This window comes from Hyperoodon ampullatus, assembly GCF_949752795.1.
Source record: "Hyperoodon ampullatus genome assembly, chromosome: 5".
Lineage (NCBI taxonomy): Eukaryota > Metazoa > Chordata > Mammalia > Artiodactyla > Ziphiidae > Hyperoodon > Hyperoodon ampullatus.
Window position 1 is genome coordinate 37208323 of NC_136918.1, and position 14462 is coordinate 37222784.

The window sequence follows — 14462 nt, forward strand, 5'->3', positions numbered from 1 at the left end:
TACATTAGCATGCTAAATGACACACCCACAGGCCCATGACAGTTTTGAGGCCAACCATAAAAGGTCAAAAAGTGCAATTCTTGGAAATCCCCACCCCTTCCCCAAAACAGTTGGAATAATCCTCCCACTCATTAGCTTATGAAATTATCCACGCCATATTTCAAGGCCTCTTGCTTCTTGCCTTCCGAGATGGCCCACACTCTGTCTGTGGAGTGCGTTTCTCTCTAAATAAATCTGATTTTTACCTATCACATCGTCTCCGAATTCTTTCACAATGAAGAAAGAACCTTAAATTCACGGGCAACAGTGGCACTTAAGGCGCCACCCAAGGAGGCACAGGCTTTATTTACTGAGATGTGAGAACTGGAAGAGTTCTCACATCTTCTGGAAACCAAGAGAGTATTGAGATTCCAGAGGTGGGAGTCGTCTGAGCTGTCAAATGTAGCAGAGAGATTCAGAAAGATAAGGGTCTGCAGGATGCCTGCTAGATTTGGGAAAATGAAAGTCATGGTTTACTCTGCCCTAACAGGGTTAGGAAAGGTGCTGGGGTGGGGGAGAAGAGGGGAAGCTTGAGTGCCTAGTGCTGAGAAGTGAGGAAGTGGAGTCAGCAGGAGAGACCACCGTTTAAGAGGTCTGCATGAGAGGGAGAGAAGTGCTTGGAAGCTAACTGGAGAGGGCCCTTGGAGAGGAGGGTGGGCACGATAGTTTTGTTTTTAGAACCTAAGCTTGTTTAAAGGCTGAGGGAAAACAACGACGAGCCAAGGAGCCCAGAGAGGTGAGGAAGGAGGCTTTAAGGGCTCCACGCCGCCAAGACAGCTTCTTAGAGTTTGCCCAACGCTTCCACGCTCCTTATCTCATTTAATCATTTGAGGGGGGAAACAAACGGTGAGACTGAGCCCAGGAATCGGGGAGAGAGCTGTAGATCCATCTCGGTCCAGGGCTTAGTCCATGCCACGTGGTACCAGGAAGTGCGCGGAAACCGTCCAGCTCCACGCAACCTACGGGCCAGGAGCAGCGTGTTCCTGGCTCCCGGTGAGGTGACATCGGTGCCGCGGACTTGGGGATGTGTGCGGCCCCCAGATGAGGTGTCAATACGTGTCGCGGACCAAGGGTAGCAGCCCCCCGCCTAGTGTTTTTATGTGCTATGAACCGGAGGATGAACGCTCCCTGCCCTCAGCAAAGTATGCCCAAGTGCGGTGCACCAGAGGTCGTTGAGCCTCCTCCTTTCTTATGCTCCAGCAGCTGGGAGTTCTGTTAGCGGTAAGGTGAATGACAGTAACAGTGATAGCCGGGCCTCAAGGGCGCGGGCAAGGTAGTCTCACGGCCGACAGATGGCGGGAGCCCGAGGAAGCAGGTGGCTGAGCGCGCTCCTCGCGCGAGTCACCGAAGGGACGTCGCGAAAACCAAACTCGCGATTTGTTCATCCGGCCGGGGCCCTTCTCCGAGATAAATCTTCTGCGGAGGGAAGTATTTAATTTGCATCCAGCGCTGTCGGAAGAAACTCCTTACCGCTGGAGGCGGTGTAGTGGGTGCGTGGGAGCTTTCTCCTCGGTACGTCTTCCAGTCCTCAGCCCAAGGCCGGGCAAGCCAAGCAGGTTGTTAAATGCAATTTATAGCTTTTGGTTTGTTTTTGGAGGGGGGAGTCTGCTGTTAAGGAATGAAAGGTACCTGGATTGCGAGCCAGGATCTGACCTCCTCTCCATCATTCTAGTACAAGCTACCTCTGTGACCTTGACTCTGCGCAAGTTAAGCTAGGCCCTTCACTGCGACTCAGTTTCCCTGTTCATAAAATGGGGATTTGGACTATGATCTGGTCTGCACGGCCAGGATAGCAAATTCCACCTCCTCCCGCCAAAAAAATGCATTCCTCCGTTAGAAACACCCCCTCCCCAACAGCCGGCTCCTCTGTAGTGCCCTCCCTCACCCTTTCTTTTCTCCTCCCTGCCTGGGGGGACGGGACCAAACGGGAGGAGGTGGGCGGGCCCGCCCATCGCCCCGCCCACCCCGGCCCCCGCCCCTCCCCTCCCGACTTCCCCTCTGTGCCCCTCCGCTTCGGCGCTGGATGAGGCAATCACGTGACCTCACATCCGGCTCGGGAGTCCCGAGCTCGCCGCGCGCGCTCCCCCGCAGCCACCCGGCTTTCCCCGCAGCGTGATCCAGGCGCCACCGCGGAGGGGAGGGGGGGTTCGCTACGTCGCTGGCGGCGGGAGGCCGTTTCGGAGTGCAGAACGCCCCCCTCCCCTGCCTATCTCCCCCTGCTGCCCGCCCTTGTTCTCGCCCTGCTCCGGCTACACGCCGCCGCCGCGGGCGCCGAGGAGGAGAGCGCGGACGCCCCTGCGCCCGGCTCGGCCCGGGCCCCGCCGCGGCGCCTCCCTCCCCTCACCCCGAGCCGCAGCGTGCGGCGGCGGCGGCGCCTCGAGCTCGAGCGACCCGCGGCCGCCAGCGCCGGCCGAGGGCGATGGGGCTGGGCTGAGGCGAGGCGGCGGCGGCGGCGACAGCGGTGGGCCCCGGCCCTGCGCGGCCCCTCGGCTGCTTCGGCCGGGAGGCCGCAGAGGAGACGGCGCGGCGGTGCCGGGTGAGTGGCCCCAGCTTCCCCGAGGCGTCGGAGGGCTTGGTGAGCAGGGCGTGGAGCCGGTGGGAGGTTGGAGGAGGTGAATGGTATTGTCGGGGGTGGCGGGTACCAGGTGAGCTCGTGGTCGGCCTCCTCGAGCCGGAATTGGGCATCACTTCTCGGGGAAGGTGTGTGTGGGCTGGGGAGAGGAGCGTTAAGACTGCGGAATGTCTGTCTGGGACAGGTGAGGCGCGGAGGAGGGCACCACGTTGTGGGTGTGAAGACCTGGTTGGGACACGCCGCTTGGGGGGAAGGCGAGTGTGTTGGGTTTGGGAGTGAGATGGTGGTCCAGCCCTTTCAGAAAGTCCGGGAGATGGTGAGATCGAAGGTAGGGGTATTGGCAGGGCGCTTGATGGGTTTGTGCGGGTGCTGACTGAGGAATCTTCATTTCGACCTTAGCCACGGAGTAGTGGAGCTCCTGGCCAGTCACCGCATAAAGCTAAGTGAGGCCCAGAGAGGAAAAGTGACTTATGACTTGCTTAAGGCCTCTCACTTTGACTCTAGAAAAACCCAGGGCCCTTTCTCCAATACCTCCATGGCCTCTCTCTTTAGAGCCTTTCCTTCTCCCCACATCATTCGCAAAGTTAGGTTCTGGTGGATATGTGACCTCTTTTTTTTTTTTTGCGGGGGGAGAGGGAGCAGAGGGAGTCTGACTGGGGATTGACAGTAGTAATTCAGAGCTTCCCAGTTTGGAAAGCTTTTGTGACAGGTGTTTATCATTTCCTCTTCCCACAGATCTGACAGAAACATCCTTGGATCTTGGTGTCTGGACATAGGAGGTATGAATCACTCAGATAATTAACTACTTTTTCATCAGTGTTTTAGAGCTATATTTAGTGGTTACATTAGTGCAAAATGAATGGGTATGGAGTTGTAAACCTAGAAACAGAAACCTATGTTTCCTACACGATTCCAAACGAAATGAGTAGAACGTTTATGTATGTAATGACTATTTTAGATCTATGAATCAGGAAGTTAGAATTTTTTAAAAATCTAAGAAATGCAGGGACGTTTAAGATTATTGCAAAATGAACACTTTTCTAAAGACTTTGTTGCTAAAGTGAAGGTGTTCTGATTTGATTGTCTTTTGAAGGGCAATTACTTAGTTAAAAATGCTCTACCGGGCTTCCCTGGTGGCACAGTGGTTGAGAGTCCGCCTGCCGAAGCAGGGGACACGGGTTCGTGCCCTGGTCCGGGAAGACCCCACATGCCTCAGAGCGGCTGGGCCCGTGAGCCATGGCCGCTGGGCCTGCGCGTCCGGAGCCTGTGCTCTGCAACGGGAGAGGCCACAACAGTGAGAGGTCCGCGTACAGCAGGAAAAAAAAAAAAAATTAAAAAATGCTCTACCTTTGCTTAGAATTCGGCCTTTTAGTACCAGGGCACATTTATTAATTTTGTTTCACTGGAATATATGTGGTATTCTTTTCTTAGGAGGATTGTTGCTTTGCTGAATAGGCTACAGTTGCCAAAATAAATGGATGCAGGCATCCCATTCTGGTTTAGCGACCCTTTTTAAAGGCAAGTCAGTTCCTGGAAGTTGCTTGAAATAGTAAGCCTATTATTAATAATTGTTATGAAAGTTTACTTTTGCTGCTATCCTTGTTTTTGTATTATCCACCATTAGAGCAGATGAGGGTGAGACGCCTAAGTGAGATTTTTGAACATTATTAGAACAGCAAAGCCTATTTTTGGTCAGGGGATTGGATAGGAAGAATGTTGACATTGGTTGGTTGCATTACTTCCTAAGTAGTACAATTATAAAAAAATAAAAACATTAAGTAGCAATTTACTTTGAAAATAAAGTTGACAGGCTTCACTTTGACTCTGTGTTCAAATTATGTAGTAAGAGGGCAGAGTTCTTCGTCCAGGCTGACCAGGAAGCTTTATTTGGGGTAGCTTTGGTTGTTAAAGTTTTAATTTACAACTGATTTGAGATAAATAGGATAAATTCCTATATAGATAGGAAAATAGTTTCACAGTAGTTAAAACAAAACTCTATAACCTGAATGTCTAAACAGTATTTTCTGATGAGTTTTCTACTTTGTTCTGCTTATTAGTTATTAGAGCTAAAATCCTTCTGTTGGTTTAGTTAGCCCTAAATAGTTATTTCATTTAGGTAACATCAGTTTCCCATCTGTTATGTTTCAAGTATGGATTCTTATGTGGATAATAATGTGTGTTTGCAGCTACAGAATATTGTAGTAGAAGAAGCATGAACTTGGGAATCAGACCTGAGTTTGATCTGACTTTCTTAACTAGCTATTGACTTTGACTAATGCTGATAGTTATTGAGTAAGCTTACTGGATACTGTGCTTTGAATTAAACATGATGTGAATTGCCTCATTTAAACCCCATTTTACAGATGGGGAAACTGAGGTTCAGAGATGTTAAGTTGCTCAAAGTCACATGCAGCTAATCCGGTAAACCTAGAAATAGAAACCTCTATGTCACATACAGTAACAGAACTAGGATTCTGGCTGTGTTGAAAGTCCCTTGTACTGTTGCTTAACTTCCCTGTTCTGCTTTTTCTTTCTTCTTCTTTTTTTTTTTTTTTTTAATTAACAAAGGAGAATACTAGTACTTACATCAGAGAGTTTTGAGGATTAGCTGAGAGCATATGTAAAGAAAGGAGCCCTCTTCCTGGCACATAGTAAATATTCCTTTCCCCCTTCCATTCCATATACTGAATCAGGGCTGTGCTTGTTTAGCATGGTGGTTTTGTAACCACTGTGAATATAAGGTTTTAAATGTGAATATACTTTATTGCTAAAATGGATAGCAGTCCTAGGAAATGGGCAGTGATGAATGATAATGGGGCATGCTGTGGAGTTTTGTCTTTAGTTTTTGTATTTTTTCCCACTGGTCTAGGTGATGGTGGAAATCGGAACTTCATACTTGTGAATGACAATGAGGTGGTGGTTGTAGTTTCTAAAATCTTAGAAGACAGAAGTAGAATTTCAAAATGATATTGATTACTTGGTTCATCTAAAGCTGGCTTTTGTTCACTGGTATACTGGGTAACCTAAGCAGGGGACCTTGTGAACGGACCCTAAGTTGAATAGGAGTTAGCAGCTTAGCACTAACTGGACAACATTCTTCAAACAACTCACAGTGGTATGCTAAAGGAAGATAATCTAGTGTCTGACATCTACCTGATACATAACCAGAAGGTTTGTTCCAGTGATGGAATGTGTTCTGAATGTGCTCTGTAGCTCATCTGGTTAAATCTGGATCTAAGAGTTAGCTGATGGGATTTAGTCTTTGGTTTTAGAACATAGTTTTTCTGTGTGAAATGAAGCCAACTGGCCTGTTGGAGAGAGTAAATCTGTAGTCATCAAAACCATATTCTAATTAACCCACTTAACTAGTCCAGGTAACAAGCAAGAAGCAAGGAAATGATCATTACAGTCTTACTTTAATGTTGTTGATCTTCATATTTTGAGAGTAGAGAAATGAGAGAGGATCAGGATTGGGCTACATATTTTAAGATTTAGGTTAGGGCTTCCCTGGTGGCGCAGTGGTTGAGAGTCCGCCTGCTGATGCAGGGGACACGGGTTCGTGCCCCGGTCCGGGAAGATCCCACATGCCACGGAGCGGCTGGGCCCGTGAGCCATGGCCGCTGAGCCTGCGCGTCCGGAGCCTGTGCTCCGCAATGGGAGAGGCCACAACAGTGAGAGGCCTGCGTACCGCAAAAAAAAAAAAAAAAAAAAAAAAAGATTTAGGTGAAAGAGTAAAAGGTTCTAGGCTTATTTAATCTGGAGAAAAGTATGTATCAATTACAAGGTAGAATGTCCTGAAGTTAATGGTAACTAGTAATTATAAAAATTGAGTTAAAAACATTAAAAACATATTAGTAAGATTAAAAATAGAGGTAATGTGAAATGTTATGAATAAATGGTAACTGGAAAAAATGATCACTGTTATCATGGTGAGTTGAAAATGATTTTTTGGTCCTCAGTAAGAAGGGAGAAAAGTGGAATGAAGGAAAGGGAGAGCTGTTCAAATAATCAAATATCTGAGACAGAGGAAAGTTGAGGACGAGGATTGCTGAAGAGTTTCCATAGACCACCTCTCCAGAGAGCTATCCCAACACCAGACCTCGTAATATCTTAAACCCACAGGCTTGTATTGGGGCCTTTGCTAGGTCTGAGATGGTAAAATATTAACTCAAGTAGCAAACTTTGAGACTGTCCAAATTAAAAAAGGACTTATGTACCTTATGTATGTGTCTCTCCAAGGGAAGGGTCCACATAGATTTATGAAAATGGAGCTTCCCAGAGGCATGTATCTTTGAAGTTACAGGTGAAAATGAATCTTTTACCTTATCTATCACCAAAGGCCACTAACGCTAGTATGAGCTGAGAATGCAGGAAGAAAGTAGTTCCCTGTGTTTGAAGTCTGTTTTTTTTGTATGTAAGATGGGATGAATGAAGTGAGTTGTAATTAATCTCTATTTTTTTGTAATTAATCTCTTAATCAAAATTTCTGTCTTGTTGACTCTTTCACTTACTTGCTGTGGATCTTGCTTTATTTATTTATTTATTTATTTATATATTTTTTTGCGGTATGCGGGCCTCTCACTGTTGTGGCCTCTCCCATTGCGGAGCACAGGCTCAGGACTTGCAGGCTCAGCGGCCATGGCTCACGGGCCCAGCCGCTCGGCGGCATGTGGGATCTTCCCGGACCGGGGCACGAACCCATGTCCCCTGCATCGGCAGGCAGACTCTCAACCACTGCGCCACCAGGGAAGCCCTGCATCTTGCTTTTAAATAACCCATTGAGGGAATTCCCTGGAGGTCCAGTGGTTAGGACTCTGAGTTTCCACTGCCCGGGGCCTGGGTTTGATCCCTGGTCGGGGAACTAAGATCCCACAAGCAGCACAGCATGGCCAAAAAATATATATATATATATATATCCAATGGCACTCAGATACTAGTTAGATTAGAAGCATAATTTCCAGGAAAAGTGAGTTAACTGTAAAGTAGAATTTCTTGATTACATGATGTGGAACACGCTGATATCTATATAATCTTTCTCAGAAATTATTAATAAAAGTTATTTATATCTGTTGTTGGGTGATGAGGTGAAAGACAGGTCTCCCTCAGTGATAGCAAGCTAGATTAATTGACTCCTATTTTTTTGTTGTTTTTTTATTTTTTTCACAAAGGAATTTATGAGTTGGACATTGAAATAAGGAGGTATGAGATTGGAAAATAATAATGCTGAGTGGTTGTAGGTTATTTAGACTAGCCCCTTCTTTTTATAGAAAAGGAAACTGATGTCTGGAGAGGTAAGTGACAGCATGTTGGTAAAGGAGAAGCTTTCTATTAGTTGGGTGTTCTTTCCACCCTTGTCTTTAGTTTGTACTCTGTAGTAATGGCACATCTCAAAACTCAGTGTATGTTTTGTGGGGTTTTTTTTTTTTTCTTATTGAGAACCAACTTTAAAGGATTGATTTTGATGACTTGACAGACTTCTGTTACATTTTTAGTTTATTTTAAAATAAGTCATGGAACAGCTCCCACATATGTGTCTAGCATGGCTTATTTACAGCATCCCTATTGCTCTATTTTTCCTATTTGTAAAGTAGGATGAAAAATATGTTAGTAACTTACTTTGATATATAAAAGACAAGTATTTTGGTTCCTAATTCTTGCTGATCTAAACAGCTGAGTAAAATGAAATCCCCTTTTATGTAGGGGCTTTGGGCCTACATTCTCATTTAAGGTAAAAATCCTGTGTAGTCAAAATTACCCACGAAAGAGTCATTTAGGAAGGCACCAGTTTGAAAACTGGTTAACTGACATATGGTTTTTCAATTCTCACAGCTAGTTTTTTCTTCAGCTGTTAGTATAGGTTACTTTTTTCTGGAATCATAATCGGTTATGTGCTTTGGATTGACCAAGGAACACCAGATTTAGTCTCCATTGCATGCTCACTCTGGGACAAGAATGTGAGGGCAAGCGTCCTGCCGCCATTATTTAGAGTATTTTTCTCTCTTGTTTTTCTTTTTTCTTGCAGCACAGATAGTTGAATTGTAATTAAATCCATATGTGATGTGATTCCACAGGGTGAATAATGGAGAAAGAAATTAGGTGTTTAGGAAAATCTGCTATTTCCCTAGGGTTATACTGGGTGTTTTATACCACACAAAACTAGCATAATTAAAGGGCTAAGTAATAAAGTTGGGATTATTGGGGCACTGTTGGTACTTTTTATAATTCTAGGTGGATATTCAGCTACTATCAGTGTTTTTTGTTTCTGTTTGTTTTGTTTTTGTTGTTTTGGCTGTGTTGTGTCTTTGTTGCTGCTCGCCGGCTTTCTCTAGTTGTGGCGAGTGGGGGCTACTCTTTGTTGCAGTGCATGGGCTTCTCATTGCGGTGGCTTCTCTTGTTGTGGAGCACGGGCTCTAGGCGCACGGGCTTCAGTAGTTGTGGCACACGGGCTTAGTTGCTTCGTGACATGTGAGATCTTCCTGGACCAGGGCTCAAACCCGTGTCGCCTGCATTGGCAGGTGGATTCCTAACCACTGCGCCACCAGGGAAGCCCTTACTATCAGTGTTTTTAAGAGTTAATGTCTCCTTACTGCTAGCAAGATTTGCTTTATTTAAAAACAACTCTGTAAGTTGTTAATGTTTTCCATGAAATTTAAAGTATTTGAACTTAAATATCACTCGGGGATAGCACAGTAAGAAAACACCAGTCGTTAAAGAAATGTTATGGTGACTAAAGATTTAACAGTCATACGCCCTGGGAGAGGGCATGTGTATTGGTTAAAATGTGGCCTCAGAGCCATATACAAGTGATTTTGAATTCCAGCGTCATCACTTTCTAGCTCTGTAGTCCTTTAACCCTATTTAGCTTCTTCATTGGCTGAATGGAGGTGATAAAACATAGAGAATTGTGAGGATAAGAGGCTCAGTAATTGGTAAATTACTATTATTTGTTAGTTTAATAACATTTAACATATTCAAAACAAGTCACATTCCTGTGTGTATCTGTGTGTCGTGAGAGAGTGTGTGTGTGGGTTGTGATTGAGGGTTGCTTTTTCTCAACTGGAGCAGCAGGCAATAATGACATACTGTTTAATTCAGGCTTTTATAGCAAAAATACCATGATTTTGCATCTTTGGTAGTGACATCCTATAAACCTCAAGATGTTAATTTCATGGGTCTCTAATGTACATTTGATGTATGTTTTTTATTTTTATCTTGATGTCTCTGGGTGTGTTTGCAGTCTCTTTTTCCCCCATCCTCTGTGTTAATGTTACCTGTTGTCTCTCTCCCTGGCTGCATTACAAAATTTAAAAATATGTTTAGTTATGTTTATTTACTAGGATTTTATGTTCCCTTATTTTCATTTAGAAATTCTGGTTAGTGAAATGTGTCTACATCTTTTCTTTAAAAAGAAGTCTTGAGGGCTTCCCTGGTGGCGCAGTGGTTGAGAATCTGCCTGCTAATGCAGGGGACATGGATTCGATCCCTGGTCTGGGAGGATTCCACATGCTGCGGAGGAACTAGGCCCGTGAGCCACAACTACTGAGCCTGTGCGTCTGGAGCCTGTGCTCTGCAACAAGAGAGGCCGCGATAGTGAGAGGCCCGCGCACCGCGATGAAGAGTGGTCCCTGCTTGCCACAACTAGAGAAAGCCCTCGCACAGAAACGAAGACCCAACACAGCAAAAATAAATTAATAAACTCCTACCCCCAACATCTTTTAAAAAAAAAAGAAATCTTGAAATTTTGTTTTACTTCTCTGGCCTTTGGATTGATTAAATGTAGTCACTGGTTCTTCGTAGACCAAATATTTTTTCCTTATTGTTTTCCCAAGCACCTGAGATGGAGTTCTTACTTACATGCTAATTATCATAATGTAATTCAGTTTACTAAGTGAAATGTAAAGTACTGCAGGCAAATAGCCTGAGTAGCACTTAATTACTTGAAAGACTAGTCTAGCAAATTGTTAGTTAAAATAGATTTTTATTCCATGGGTCCTATATAAAAATATACTTTTTATAGTTATCACCACTGTCTTAGAGTTAGTTGGTGAATAATTTTGAGCTAATCTACAGTTGTTTTCTGTTCAGTTTTTGGTGAGAAGAGTAGAAAAACTGCTTAATTTTGTCAGGTTCAAAAGCATCTTAATGTGTGTTTTCCCAAAATCCTTTCTAATCTCTGGTGCAGCCCATACATTTCCCCATGTTACTTTAAAAGTTGTGGCAATTACCAATTGTTGTAATGCATAAGAGTTGTGAGTTTTATAGGCAGTAAGGAAGGAGGCTGGGTCAGGGCCTCTTAGTTGAGCCCTAAGATTGTGTTGGCACATCTAACTATTGGATACTTTTTTAGTTCCTGTCTGTGCCAAGCACAGGGCTAGATGCTGGGTATATGTTGATGAGTGAGTTCTGCCTTCTTGGAGGTAAACAGTCTAGCAAGCGAACACAGAACTGCTGCTTTGCACACCATTCACATTGTATTCTTCGGGAATGTGGCCCCTTGGCACGTCCTTGGGTCTCTTTCAGTTGAGAAAAGTTCAGAATCTCCATCACGTACAAGTTAATCCATATCTTTATCAAACAGGGTCTTTTATCATAACTTGATTCTGTTCCATCTTTTTTAGCTCCATTTCCAGCCATTCCCCAGAGGCCATCCTGTGCTCCAGCTAGTTCAAGTGACTTGTATTCCTGACATTTTCTGGGATTTCTCACCTTAGCACTTGTGCATATGGTAATTCCTCTACTTGGATTCCATCTCTCTCTTTATTTCCCCTCTTTTTACTGCTTGTTTGCTTGATGAACTTCACACCCATCAGGTCTTAGATCAAAGGAGAGTTCTTCTCTGAAGACTATTCTGTCCCTTGCCTGCCTCTTCCTCCCTCCCTGTGCCTCTCCGTGCTCCCAGTGCTCGCATAATACTTAATTTACTGCAGTGTGCAACTGCTTTGATATGTTTGCTTACTTGTCTAGCCTAGGTTTGGCTTCTTGAGGTTAGAAATTTAATCTTTGTAATCTCCAACATTTAGCACGTACTTGGCACGTGTAGACAATGACATTCTAACAAATGATTTTTTTATGAAATAGGAAGTAGTGATAAACCATACTGATTCTTTCTAGAATGCTAATTTAATATTTACAGATTTATTTTGAAATATTAAGGGTACTTGGGCAACATCTTGGTTTTCTCAATTAATTTGCCTTTTCCTAAACCAAACAATGCTCTAGGGTTGGATTTTAAGATATTACTTGGTTAGGATAGAGGCACTGTTTTAAGTTCATCGGTGACCGTGTTGGTGAGACTTTCTGTCCATAATAATGAAAAACTGACCATCACTGGTCTCTAAAACAAATAAAACTTTTCAATCCAAAAATAATGGGTGATCCGTAGGATTGCCATAGCACCAGCTCCATCTGTCTCTGCCAGTAGTGCCTACTGCTGCTCCTGGGCATCAGGGAGACTCAGTCAGGAGGACTCCCAGATTTTTATGGGCCAGCCTCTCTGAGTGGTAGAACTGTAATGCCCACTCCCTGTATCTCCTTCATGCTTAAAGAAAAAATATTTTGGGGACTTCCCTGGCTGTCCAGTGGTTAGGACTCCACGCTTCCACTGCAGGGGGGGCACAGGTTCAACCCCTGGTCAGGGAGCTAAGATCCTGCATGCCTCATGGTGCAGCCCCCCAAAAATAAATAAATAAATAAATTGTTGCCTAGAGATTCATCTTAGATTTGCCAGCTTTGAGAAGCTGTAACCCATTTATGTATTAACTTCTGAACAGAATAACTCTTGATGAACTGGACGAGGAAGTAGTTGATACTGGTGAGCATAGTCTTGTGGCGGCGGTTGTATAGGGTTAGGTGAGGTCACTAAGGGCCTGGGGAGAGGGTATTGGGAGGGTCAGGAAAGGGAAAGGGGCATAGGGATGAGACGTGGGAGCAGGGCAAAAACAAAATTCACTTTGTTGTGAAATTTTGCCCAGAAAAAGGAAAGATTTTACCCCTTCCTCACACTCACCTCCTGTCTTGCCCTGTCTGATTCAGTCAGCTGTGTTGCTGGCTGCTGGCCTGCTTCCCAACTTGAAGTCTGTTTTTAGTCTGTAAGCCCAATATTGTGAGACAAGTGCTGACTGCTCTGACACGTGTAGAGCAGGGACAGAGGTGGGCCAAGTCTGCTGCGGGGCGGAAGGGACAATCAAAGCTTAGCAGAGAAGATACCTGACCAGGGGCTGGAAGGACCAGCAGGAGCTCTTCAGCCAGCCTAAGTTAGGGCGTGGCATTCTTAGCAGAAGGAACGATGTATATAAAAGAATGGAATCAGGAATCAGTGGGGCTCTTTGAGGAACTGCAAGTTGTGTTCTGTATAGCTGGGAAGTAAGGTTTGTAGGAGGTGAATAATAACCAGTGATGAATGGAAGGTGGTGTTGACAACTAGGCAGGGCCAGGTTCTGAAGGATTTTATGTGTCTCCCAATTAGTTGTGACTTTGTCCTTGGAGCCCAGTTGGGTCTCTCTTTTGCCCCAGTTTCCCATGGTAGGCAAACACATAATAGTATTGTGTGTTGTAAGACTTTCCAAAGTCTTGCTGGTAAGAGGGCTACTTAACTTTGTTTAATGCAGTACTTTTCTTCAATTTATATGAGCAGTCAATGCCTTTAAAATTTTTTTATTTTGGAGGGACTTGTACCAGTTGGGAAATGCTGCTGCAGACAATAGGAAGCTCTTGAAATTTTAAGCAGAGAGAAACGATCACATCAGGTTCATATACTGATTAGAATGAGGGAGACTGGAGAGGGGATCAGGACCCAAGGTGAGGCATGCCAGTGCAGATAGGGTGGGGTGAGGTGGGCTTGAGAAAGGTAGGAATGATAAGACTTAGTGCCTAGATGGATATAGAAGGTGTGGGATAGGAAGGAGTCTAGGATGACTTCCAATTTCCTGGCATGGCTTTTTAGGCAAGTCCTATTCGTTACAGGAGTAGAGGGAATTGGTAGTGGGAGGGCAGGTTTTTGGAATAAAGTTGAAACAAGCCATTTGAATTTAGCTGTCTGCAAACATGGACCGTAGATGTTTGAATCCGTGCGTCTGGATCTCCTGAGAGAGCAGTGCTGACAATACTGATTGGTTGTTGCCACTGTAGATGGGCCAGTGGTGCCACCCTTTGCCCATGATATTGTTACAGAGAGAGAAGCATGGAGGAATTAATAGTTAAGAAGTAGGCAGAGGGGGGCTTCCCTGGTGGCACAGTGGTTGAGAGTCCGCCTGCCGATGCAGGGGGCGCGGGTTCGTGCCCAGGTCCGGGAGGATCCCACATGCCGCGGAGCGGCTGGGCCCGTGAGCCATGGCCGCTGAGCCTGCGCGTCCAGAGCCTGTGCTCCGCAGCGGGAGAGGCCACAACAGTGAGAGGCCCGCGTACCGCCAAAAAAAAAAAAAAAAAAAAAGAAGTAGGCAGAGGAAGTAGAGCCTTGGTAACCTGGCTACCTGCGTCAACACCCAGGCTAGTGTAACATGAAGTAGAATTCAGCAGCATTGTGAGAGGTAAAAAGGTCATTTGTGGGCTGTCTTAGGAACCTATGCTGTTTACCGTATGAAAGCGTGTATTTCAAGTACATGCTGCTCTCAAATGAATTTTTGGAAAATGAATGGTGCTGTCTACATTAATTTGTTGGTAAGGCTTTTTGATATAAAGTCACCCTGTGCTTGGCTTTCTAGGGAAAGTGAAAAATGCTAATCTTAGTTAAGTGAAGATTATTATTTTTTCCTGTTTTTAAGACAGTATTGATTGAAAACTGGTAAATCGATAATATTTTGTAAACTAAAAATCACTTTACAAATATCAGTCACTATTATTACGGTTGACATAG

General features: G+C 44.8%; 1 long non-coding RNA gene across 1 annotated transcript; it reads left to right on the forward strand.

Moving 5' to 3' along the window:
• The first annotated feature begins 2539 nt into the window (after nucleotides 1-2539).
• Nucleotides 2540-10080, forward strand: LOC307053254. The gene is made up of 3 exons (XR_013810902.1): nucleotides 2540-2575; nucleotides 3347-3390; nucleotides 9977-10080. It is a non-coding gene; the product is annotated as an uncharacterized lncRNA (long non-coding RNA).
• The last annotated feature ends 4382 nt before the right edge of the window (nucleotides 10081-14462 follow it).